Source organism: Crinia signifera, chromosome 2 (genome assembly GCF_055691185.1).
Source record: "Crinia signifera chromosome 2, ASM5569118v1, whole genome shotgun sequence".
NCBI lineage: Eukaryota > Metazoa > Chordata > Amphibia > Anura > Myobatrachidae > Crinia > Crinia signifera.
Window position 1 is genome coordinate 217,088,775 of NC_139218.1, and position 12,636 is coordinate 217,101,410.

Here is a 12,636-nt window from a genome sequence, read left to right on the forward strand (position 1 = left end):
GTCCCAGCGCGACGTTGTCCAGGTAAGGTCTTTGCAAAAAAACAAACCGACACCCGAACCAAGCGAACAGGCAAAGAGCCGCACGGTGTGTTTACATCGTGCGGCTCCGCCCCCGAATGCCGCTATTGGCCGCCTTGCGGCCTAGCGGCCAATCAGGAGCCGCTAGGCCGCAAGGCGGCCAATAGCGGCATTCGGGAGGCGGAGCCGCACGATGTAAACAAACACACGTGCGTCTCCGTCAGTCCGGTCTGGTTTCGCGTTCTCGGTTTATTTTTTTGCAAAGACCTTACCTGGACTACGTCGCGCTGGGACAGGTGAGTATGGTTTCCTTCCACAGCTTCCCAAATGGATTTCTTCGGACTCCGGACCGCCGACGCCGTCGCCGACAGGGATGCCGACATGGATACAGACGCCGACACGGACCAGGACATCAGGACCAGGGCTACCTACGGGCTCAAGATAGGTAAGTATCAGTATGTATGTGTTATGTATGTATTAAACTTTTATTTTTCACGTGTGTCAGTGTGTTTATTTAACTCTTTCTTTTACTGTGGAACTACAAGACCCAGCGGGCCCTTTAATGCCCCGCAGGCTGGGACTTGTGGTTCTCCAAGTCCCAGCTTGCGGGGGAGGCTTGCTGGGACTCATAGTTCACCAGTAAAAGACAATGGTTTTTATTCTATTTTTTACACCATACCATCAGCTCGATGCCCACCGCCCAGGGGCATCGAGGACAGCACCAGGCTTCAGCCTGGTCAGGTAAGTCCTGGAGGGGGGGGACCCCTTTATTGGGGGGGTCCCCACTCCCCCAGGGCCCCTGGCCAGGCTGACTGGTTGGTAGGGTTAATGCTTTGGCCGCGGGAACTTATATCATAAGTGTCCCCCGGCTGTGGCATTACCCTGCTGGCTGGTTGTGCCTGGGGCTGGTTCTTAAAATACGGGGGACCCCTAGTCATTTTGTCCCCCGTATTTTGGGAACCAGCCCCGGACCTGGAGCCTGGGGCTGGTTGTAAAAAATCAGGGAACCCCTATTTGTCGGGTTTCCTGATTTTTTATTACCAGCCCCGGCTCTTTCAGCCTGGTGCTGGTTACGGCAGTGGGGGGGACCCCACGCCGTTTTTTTTTTTTAAAATTCTCCCCCCCCCCCCCTATCTTTACACTGCTTAAACGGGTTTTTAAACGGGTAAGTTGGAATGTGACAAAAACAGCTTTTAAACGGTAATTTGCCGTTTAAAAGCTGCAGTGGGAAAGAGTCTTTATGGCTCTTACCCGTTTTAAGACCCGTTTAAAAAAAACGGGTCATTACCCGTGTAGGCAGTGGGAAAGCAGCATTAGATAGAAATATTCTCTGTCCTGCTGACTGTCTGATGGTGTTAGGTGTTGGGTATACATCCCAAAGTGCCCACTCGGGAGTTGCGATGAAATGGATATCATATTGTGTTTTGATATAATGACATACTGTATCCCAGAAGGCCCTTACCTCTGGACAGCCCCACATACAGTGTAATATGTCCGCATCAGGTTCCTTGCATTTAAAACAACACGAGTCCGTAGCTGCACCCATTATCAATCTACGTTTCGGGGTGTAATAAGCACGATGCAATAACTTGTATTGCATCTCCATGTATGTGGCCGAAACCAATGTTTTGTTCAGTCTTACAAATGCAGATAGGAGCGAGGGTAAAGGGATATCAGGAAGGTCTGCTGACCATTTCGCTAAGCCAGTATTTAAGGTGTCTAAGTCCAGGCGCCTCTTAATATGTAAGTATAGCAGAGAGGTATTACATGGCCTATTCTGGGCATGTTTAATCATTACATCCAGTCCTGCAGAGATATCTGCGGTTGGGATTTGTTTAATCTGACTGGAAACATAACTCCGCAATTGGAAGTATGCATACAAGGGAATGGTCACATTTGGGTAGCTATCACATATTTGTTGATAAGACAATACCGTTTTACCTTCCTCATCCACAAAATTAGATAGTAGCCTTAATCCCGCTAGGTCACATTGTTTAGCCAGTCTGCTGTTTTGTAATATTTGTGCATTAACTTGAGCGTTATATTGCAGTGAGTTGAATAACGTGTCATGTGTGGACAACCCTAGTCTGGATCGTGAGGCCCGCCATGCCTGGCATGTTGTAATTAGCAATAGATTCCCAGCAACTTCTACAGGGTAATTCGACGGCCTCATATGTAAAAGGCTGGGTAACGGCACGTTAGGGCTAAATGCCTGTTCAATAGACATGTTAACGTAGTTATTTGTCGAGTGTATCCAGTCGATCGCATAGCGAAAATTGGCAGCTAGCGCATAGCTTTTAATACACGGCAGATTAATTCCCCCTAGGGAGGTATGTTGAGACAATTTGAACATAGATATTCTGGGTTTCTTCCCATCCCAAATGAATTTACTAATAGCCGAATTTATAATGCGTAAGTCCGAATCTTTTATCAGGAGAGGGAGCATTTGGATGTTGTATAGTAATCGAGGAAATGCAATCATTTTAATCATATGGCATCTGCCTATATACGACAGAGGCAGTGATTGCCATGAACGGAGATCCGCTAACAATTTAGATATCATCGAGGGGTAATTGGCCGAATATAGATGGGCCGGATCTGTTGGTATTGTTAGACCTAGATATTGCAAAGATCTGTCTGCCCATAAAAATGGGAATCTTGCATTCCATCCCAATGTTGCTCCTCTATGTAATGCAAGGGCTTTGGTCTTTAGTTTGTTGATCAGAAATCCCGATATCTGTTCAAATTCTGACAATGTATGCAAAAATCCTGGGAATGCTACCTGTGGATTTGTAAAATATAAGAGAAGGTCATCAGCATAGGCCGAGACCTTTAACTCAGTAGTTCCAAATTTTATCCCATGCCAGTCAGTTTGTGAGTAGAACAGTCTAATAAGTGGGTCTATGGCCAAGTCAAACAGTAATGGCGAGAGGGGGCAGCCCTGTCTTGTGCCCCGGGTTAGTTTAAAGCTGGAGGTGTTCAGGCCATTAACAGTTAGAATTGCTGTGGGGTTGTCGTATAATCTTCGGAAGAGAGTAATAAATCCTACCCCAAATTGTTGGATGTGAAATACCCTCAATAGATGTGACCAGGAAACCCGGTCAAAGGCTTTATCAGCGTCGCAGCTTACTAGGAGGGATCTTCCATCTGGCACTGAGAGAGCCTTGGTTATGGCTGCTACCACCTGTCTTAGGTTGTGTACTGAGGACCTGCCTTTGACAAAGCCTGTTTGTGAGGGGTGGAGCAGTTTCGGCAACACTAACTGTAATCTATGTGCCACTATGGTAGTCAGCAGTTTGAGGTCCTGATTTAACAACGATATTGGGCGGTAGGAAGTGACCATTTGTGGGTCTTTCCCTGGCTTTGGTATCACTATTATTCTAGCGTGATTGAAGTCAGGAGGGGCATTGTTACCAGATAGGATGGAATTGTATAGTGATAGAAGGTGTGGCCGAAGATGTGGTGCTAACATTTTGTAGTAGTCGGCCCCTAACCCATCTGGTCCCGGGGACTTTCCTTTGGGTAGGCCCTTGATAGCCAACTCAAGCTCCTGATCAGTGATAGGTGTAGCCAGGGTCTCTCTCTCAGCTTGGGTTAGCGTGGGGAGTGCGGCACGTCTGAGGAAATCCATACCCAGCGCTGGGTGATCTGGGGGTGAAGCGTAGAGGTTAGTGTAGTAGTCTAAAAAGGAATTTGCAATATCTGTCGCATTAGTGTGTTGTCCCTTTTCCGTGATAATTGTAGGGATGTGAGTTTGCGGGCGCTGTCCGCAGGCGATTGAAGCTAGTAATTTGCCAGATTTGTTTCCCCAGCGAAAATATCTTTGTTTTTGAAAGTCTATAGAGCTCTGCGCTCTTTCTGTACATAGAGTATCATATAATGCCTTAGTGTCTAAGTAATGCTGTCTGGAAGTTGGGGAGGTGTCCTGTAGCATAGCTGCGTAAGAGGTAGAAACTGCTGCGCTAAGTTCCCTGTATCGGGCGTTTAGGGCCTTCTTTTTAGCCGTCACATATGCTATTATATGCCCGCGTATAACAGGTTTCGATGCGGCCCAGAACAAATTGATGTCATCCATGTGTTGAATGTTATCATCTACATAATTTAGGAAATGCTGTTGCAATTCCAGTTTAAAATCAGGGGAGTCAGCTAGGTAGGATGGGAATCTCCAATTATAGGAGTGAGTGAGGGGGGAGGGTAGAGAAAGTTCAAACCACGTCGGGGCATGATCCGATATCATTATTGGCTCAATTTTTGATTGGAGTACTCTATTGAGCAATGGAGTGGAGAGAAGCCAGTAGTCAATCCTCGAAGAGGTATTGTGAGGATGGGAATAAAATGTGTAGTCCCTTTCCACTGGTGCATGTGGCGCCAGGGGTCTGAGAGTCCCAGGGAACGTATCATTAGATCCAAGGCAGAGGGTGGGGAGTTTCTAACTGCATTGTTAGTTTTGTCTAGGAATTGTTGTTGGGTTACGTTGAAGTCACCTCCCAGGACTATGTGGCCCTCCGCCCAGTCCTGCAACTGAACAAACAATTCCGTGAAGAAACTAGAGTTGGGGCCGGTGGGTGCATATAATGTCGCTAGTGTAAACTGTTCCCCTTCTATTTTTAGTTTTAGGAATAAATATCTGCCCTCCGGATCTTGTAAACTATCTAAGACTTCATGTCTTAAGGATTTTCTTATGATTATCAGTACGCCGCGCTGTTTGGCTGTGTATGAGGCAGCATAGAACCCTGTGAACCAGTTGTCCCTTAAAGTGTTGGGGTCACTCTCCTTCCAGTGTGTTTCCTGTAATACCACAACATCTGGTTTCAACCTTTTTAGATGCTGCAAAGCCTTTTTCTTTTTAAGTGGAGTGTTAAGGCCCTCTATGTTCCATGTCAGAAATCTAATGGATTGACGTGTGATAAGCATGTCTTTCGGTAGTGTAGTCATTCAACCTATACCGGACTTTGGGAATACCATAGTTGAAGTTAGTGACTGATTTGTGAGGACCCCAGTCCCAGCGAGCTGGAGCACCATCACATGTAATTCTAAACATCCAAGCCACCAAGAAGACCTACTGCTTAATAATATTATCGCCACAGTTCTAACTTTTTTCCTAATTTTATGAACCCAAACTGTAGGCCAACCGGGCCAAACATAACCAATATTAATAAGAAAACAACGGATTAGATGTAAGTGAAGAGGGAGCCATGTCACACACAGTAGTCTGACTAAGTTGGCCAAACTTGTAGACACATTACAAATAATCAAATATGAATGGGGTAGTCGGAAATTAGACATTGTTAACATCATTACAACCCTGTATCAGGGGCAATATACTTGCGGATCTTTGGTGTTAGCAGTCATTCAGCCCCAGACAGGGTTGAGGTGTCTCTTGCAACAGAGTCCATATAATTCTGGGCCGCAGAAGCAGAATCGAAGAAGTGTTGCTTCCCATCTCGCTGAATACGTAGTTTTGCTGGGTAAAGAAGTGCGAACTTGATGCCAGCGTCAAATAGAGATTTACATACTGGAGCAAAATCTTTCCTCTTCATTGCCACCTGATAAGAGAAGTCCTGGAACAGCAGTAGTCTTTCGCCTTGATAATGTAGCTCTCCTGCTTTTCGGTAGGCATCAAGCACTAGCACTTTATCGAGGTAATTGAGAAATTTGAAGATGACCGGACGTGGTCTACGTCGCCCTGTTTGGTTATCTGGGCCGATACGGTGGGCTCGCTCTATCAGCATGGTTCCAGATCTTGGTGAGCAATGTAGTTCCTCCGGCAACCACTTGGAGACCAGATCCATTAGGTCTCGCTGTTTAGCGGTTTCTGGCAGGCCAATGAGTCGCAAGTTATTCCTCCGGTTTCTATTTTCCAGATCCTCTAGTTTGTCCTGGATAGCCAATATAGTGGCCTCTTGTGATGCAATCGTGTTTTTAGCCACAAGCAGATCGTCTTTCACGTTCGAAATGCGTTGTTCGGCTTCTTCGAATCTGGAGTTGTGGTCTCCAAGCTGGGCGACTGCAGATTCAATGGCTTCTTTAAGGCCTGCTAATTTTTCATCTAATAAGGGTGACAATATTGCAGTGATTTCGTGAGCTCTCTCAATGGCCGAGGAGCTACGTGTAGGGAAGCTTGCCTCTCGGGATGGCCTACTGTCGGCCGGCGACGATGGTGGGCTGGAAACCTGAGAGGAGGACGCCCGTGTATCTTTGTTTTTAGCTGAGGTACCGCTCCTGCCACCCTTTGTGGCCTTTCCCACGTATTTTTCCATGATGTACTGCGTCCCAGGAAAATGGCAGAGGGATCTCTTCCGTGTGAGGGGGCTATATCTCGTCAAGGGTGTAGCGTCACCTTATGTAAGTTGTAAGGTATGTGACCACCCGATTCTCCTTTGCCTGTTTCACTTCTCTGCGTGGGTAAGGAACTGGTCCCAAGGTTTTGTAAGTAAATAGGAGAAGCACCGCACCTATGTGTGCATGGTAGTCAGAATGCCCCTGACTCTGCTAAAATCTGCTTTCACCAGGTTTGCGGGGTGCAGGGCTCAAAGTCTCTCAGTGTTTTTTCCCCTTGTGCCAATGCAGGGTGTCCACCAGTTATAGGAAGGTATAGGAGGACCAGCAGTTGTTGCAGGAATATACGCCCTGAAAGCAGGGTTAGGGGAGGTGAGGTCTTGTAATTATGGCCAGTGTGTTGCTTGTGTCACAAAATGGCGGCTATTCTTTTCAGCCCAGTACAGAGTATGTTATGTTCGGTAGGTGGTTGGTGGGGGCTGGGGCCTGTCACAGTCTCACTGTGATTTCTGCCTTGTCAGGCTCTTGTGGGCACAGCACCTCACTGCTGCGTGCTGGCTGCTGCGCTTGTGATGCTGCTGCGCTGGTGATGCAGCCTAGCTCCGGCCGCCTCTACCAAGATGTCCGCCGGGATCTGCGATTCCCCCCGTCCGCACAGCAGCCGTCCCAGGCTAGTAGGGGGGAGTTAGGGGTCCAGTACCTCTGTGGGCAGCGGGTGAGGCGAGCAGGGCTGCCGGCGAATAGTTTGCTGCGTGCCGCGGCGAGTCACGGAGCGGGACGGGACTCCAAGATGGCGCTCGTCTTTCTCAGCGCCGTGCAGGGAGCGGTGATTCCGGGGCTTTTTCTTTGGTGGGGAGCCGGGGATGGACGCCTCTTGCCCACCGCTGTCTCCGCTGCCGATTCCCCAGGGTCTCCACGCTGTCAGCTGCCGTCTGCAAGTGGTCTCGGTCAGCGTTTCTGGAGCCTGGGGTAGGAGAGCTCCTAAAATGCGGCCAGCTACTTGGTCCGCCCACCGGAAGTCCCTCCACCATCCATGTTTTAAATAGGGACAGTGCATACCAAAAAGAAGAATGCTCTTGCTGGAAAGGGACTTAGCCACACAACAGTATTGCCAATTCAAATTAGGCCACACAATAGAGCAAATTTATTCAAATGAAACGACACATTTAGGTGTCGATTCTCTAACACAGAAATGCGGTAAAAACCCAGTTATCCTGGTTTTTACCGCATTTCTGTATACTCTATTGCTCCTCCGCAGTTGCTGGCGATTCCCTGCAGAAGCCTATGGACTTCTTACCGCAGCGCTGTGTGAGGGATCCGTCACGGATCCCTCCCAGCATGTCCTGCGTCCGGCGCCGTGCTGTGCAAGACCCGGAAGTCCAGCACCGGCGCCGCATCGCAAGGGACAGCTCTTATCACAAGAGCTGTCCCTTGCGTTAATGATCGCATATGTTAGAGAATATGTGGTCATTAAGAATGCGAAGCCCGGCGATACAGGGCTGCGGATGTTAGAACATCTCCCCAGTGTCCCTTATTAAAATTACCCCAAATGATATGGACATAATATAGTCTATAAAGGTATACAGTCCCATTTTACTATATATGAATAAAATACCCATTATAGTGCCCATCAGACACCCATCCTTGTACTTACCCACATATAATACCCTCCACAGGATACTGCATTCACCTTATAATGTCTATTGCACCTCCCCCATTTACTGTATAATGTATTGTACCTATCCTGCCCTTCCACACATTCATCTCACATCTGAAAACTTACATCATGCTGCTGGCCAGCATACCTCCCAACATGACCCTCTCCAGGACGGACACAATTCTCTGTTTCTGGACTTCCCTTATATTAATGATTGCTGTCACCTGTGTTGAAGCACCTTTCTTATCATTTAACCTGTTCAACACAGGTGATGCCAATCTCAAATTAAGAGGGAAGTCCAGAAACAGAGCATTGTGTCCCTCCTGGAGAGGGCCATGTTGGGAGGTATGGGCCAGTGGTCACTGCAGGGCTGACAGCATGATCCTCACGCAGCAGAGGAGGTGCTGGAGGAGGTGCTAAAGCACACTCTCTAGGCTTCCTCTGACTACATGATGCCCTTGCTAGGCAAAGACAGAGCTGCTGATTGGATGATTCCAGCACTAAACTCAGTGACCACATAGCCGAGTCACTGGCTGGCTGCACAACCTCATCCTGTCCCACCTTCTGTAGTTGCCTCCAGCTCCCACAGACTCTATTCCAAGCAGGTAATTACTCTCTTAGCCCATGGAAGGAGGTGGTGTGACTGAGCATGCGCAGCAGCCCTCCCACTGCTATTTTTCAACACTTCATAGTGGGCGGGCATTCGCCGGGGCGGCTCTGAAAATCGTCTGCCTCTCTAGGCATAAGCTGATGCCCTAGGCAATTGCCTAGTATGCCTAGGGCCAGCTCTGCAGGCAGTGGCGTAACTAGGTTTTGGGCGCCCCCCCCCGCCGTTAAAGGGAGGGCACCCGGCGCCCGCCCCGCTGCACCAACCCCTGCCCCACCGCCCATGCAAACCCCCCCATTCCCAGCAGTCTTACCTACGTTCAGTACGCGCTGGTCCCGGCTCCCTTCTTCTGCTATGAGGACCACCACAAAATGTCCGCCTAGTATGCCTATGCCTAGGGCCGGCTCTGCAGGCAGTGGCGTAACTAGGTTTTGGGCGCCCCCCCCGCCGTTAAAGGGAGGGCGCCCGGCGCCCACCCCGCCGCCCATGCAAACCCCCCCAGTCTTACCTACGTTCAGTACGCGCTGGTCCCGGCTCCCTTCTTCTGCTATGAGGACCACCACAAAATGTCCGCCCCCATACAGCAGACAGTTTCAGAGAACTGTCTGCTAAATGGGGGCGGACATTTTGTGGTGGTCCTCATAGCAGAAGAAGGGAGCCGGGACCAGCGCGTACTGAAGACAGGAAAAGACTGCGGGGGATGGCGGCGTGGCGTAACTATAGCACTGCAGCCCACGACGCCCGCACATGCACAGCGCCCCCCAGGTGCTATAGTTACGCCACTGTCTGCAGGTATCCCATTATCGGTTTAGTGCAGGGTTGCCGACCCTCCCGGAATTACCCCCCTCCATGGAGTTCAGTGATTTAGACTATTTCCCGTTATGGGGGCGGGGCTTAATGATGTCACAGTCAAGCCCCGCCCCCCGAACGGGTAATGAAAGTCTCCTCTCCGGGCTTCTCCCGGAGAGGAGAATTTGAAAGTCGGCAACCCTGGTTTAGTGGCTATCTCAATGTAAATAGTTAAGATTTAGTTTGCCGCTTTCAGCATGTACAGGTTAATGGTTAGGATTGTTTGCATTGCATACTTGAATTATTGTTTTAGATACCAAAATAAAGCATATCTTGCACGCACAGCCGGGGTAATTGAGTTCAGCTGCTATTAAATTACAATGATCTTGCAGCATTAGATAACTGACCTAGAACAGCCGCACTGCTATAGTTCCACACACACATTTAGCACTTGCATGACTTCAATGTACAGTATAGTTTAAAGGAGTTGAACGAGTTCATTCACCACCTGCATTGCAAATATTTTATGAGTGGAATGTTAAAAGCAAACAGAGAGCAACAGCTTTTATACGAAGATGCATATGTTAAACCACATAGTGTATATGGTTCTTAGTAGTCCCTAAAGCATGCCATAAAAGTGGTGGAAATAGCGAGGGAAACAATATGCCCCCCCCCAACCACCCCCCCCCCCCCCCACACACACACACAAACACATACACAACTACAATAGATAGATAGATACTGTAGATAGATAGATAGATTAGATTATAGATTAGATTATACTGTACATTTGATTAGTCCTAAATTTCAATCATTTCAATTATTAAAATGAGTGGTAATACCTGGTTCTTCATAACAGTCACATTTCAGGATGAGACAGATGTACCCCAACATGTTAGTCTTAAAACTGAGTATTGTTTAAGTCATGTTTCCCTAATTTATATGCTGAAAACAGCATAGTCAGTGATCTTATATGTTCGTAATCTGAATGAAAGACGTCTCAGATAAATATTCAACATGCAGAATTCTGTTATAGGTCAGCAATAGTAGTAATGACACAGGAGACCCATTTTTAGACATTTAGGTCAGGGATCATTCCAGCGAGAGCTACATTTTCTGGAAAGGCAGTGAAACAGCTTTCGGAGAGATTACAATAGTATCCCATGCCTTAAGGGAGTCTGATACAGTGCGTGATAGATTATGTAAAGGGGGTCTGCATTGTGTGGGAATCCACCGTAAATCTATAAGGTTAGAGGGAGGATTAAGATCCTTCTCCAAATCTACGCATTGTTTCACCACTGGAGGTACTGACCAGTTGCTTATTTGGGCAAGTAAACATGGGTAGTGGTATTATTATTATAATTTTATTTATAAGGCGCCACAAGTGGTACGCAGCGCTGTACATATAGAACACATTAGAACAGTACAGGGTAAACAGAACTAGACATAACAGTGAGAGATCAAAAACAGAGCACAATTAACAAATCTTGGTACACAATACAGCTGAGATGTAGGGAAGTGAGTGAGAAGAGATGCAGGTATAGATTGTAGGTGAGTAAGAGAGCTGTTACGGAAATGCAAGAAGGGTGCTGTGAGAACAGAAGGGAAGAGGGCCCTGCTCTAAGGAGCTTACAATCTAGAAGGAGGGGGAGAGAGACATGTGACATGAGGTGCAGGTAAGGAGACCTGAGACAAGAAGTGAGAATGGGCAAAGTAGTCCTCTCCCCCTTCCACCTGCACCCTTGACCCCTAACAGCCTGGCACTGTGGCCCATGCCACAACACACCCTGCTAGGGGTCAGAAAGCATGCAGAGTGAATAGGTATAGCACAGGATTGAGGAACCATGGCTCTGGTACAACAGTGTAGTTCAGAAAGATAGTGTCAAAATAGAGAAAAGAAAATAAGTACAGAGTTTGGGTAGGTAGTGTGAGAAGCAGGTGTAGAGGGACATATACAATGCACAGAGAACTTATGTGGAATCTGATGGTTACAGAGAAAATGCATACCTGCCAACATTGGAGGAGACTGGGGCGGGACAGGCGAATTTTGGGGTCGTGGCCTGTCGAAAAGGGGGATTGGTCTATACTCGCGGCGCTGCCGTGAGGCCACGCCCCCATTTTTGCCACTGTGGGGGCATGCCCAGCAGCTCTGTAAGCTGCTGGACAGCCCCCAGCCCCTCTGCCTGACTAATGATGTTAGGTTGAACAGAGCATAGAGCATAGGTCTTAGAGCAGGGGTTCCCAATCTTTTTTGATTCACGGCACCCTAGAGTATAGAAAAAAATTCACGGCACCCCTAGGCCAATTTTTTTTTTATTAGATTGGGTTTATATGCGATTCTTAGGATCAGTTATATGGTAAAGGGCAGGATTTGCTTCTGTTTATACACATTTTATAATTGCCAGCCACCAGCACTTGTTTTGCTCATAAATAATTAGCCATTAATAATTTTAATTGGTCCTGGACCACCAACCCAGGGCACCCCTGCAAGTGCCCCGAGGCAACCCAGGGAGCCACGGCACACAGTTTGGGAACCACTGTCTTAGAGATAGGCAGGGAGCTCGGTAAGGGCAGTCCAGGCTGTGCATTCAGTACGTGTTGGAGGTGGTGAAGTCCTTAGCTCACTGTTGTATGTTAATAGCAGCAGGGCTGGTGTAAGGCTTCTCAGCACCCTAGGCAAAACTTCAACCAACTGCGCCCCCCCCCCCATACTGCCACTAATACCAACCCCTTAAGGCATACTTGCCTAACATTCCAGAATGGCAGGGAGGCACCCAAAAAAATGGGTGGTCCACCCAGCAACAAGTGGGCAAGTCCCCTGGAGGCCCCCCTTTGCCATCCACAATAGAATACAAGAAGGGGGGCAGGCAGAAAAGTAGGACAGTATGCCTCAAGGGAAAGAATGGAGGTGAGGTCTTAGAAGTTCCACAGCAGACACCTGCATTAAGTACAAAGATCCTCATAGACATCCTTGATTTTTTTGATAGGCAGACTTGGTGGCGCCCACAGATCCTGGCGACCTAGGAAGCTGCCTAATGGTAGAGCCGGCCCTGGATAGCAGTATGTTTGGGTGATATTAGAAGGTAGATGGGTGTCTTCCTGTCCTCTCCTGTTGATCTCCGGAATATCTCCAATATTCTTATTAACATTTCTGCAAACTTTACACTACACACTACACAGCTGCACACAACACAGCCGCACACGGCAAACAGCCGTCCAGATTCAGATTAAATAGAAATGTCTCAGACCTGTGTCTGGGTCTTAATTGATAGCCCCACCCACAGCA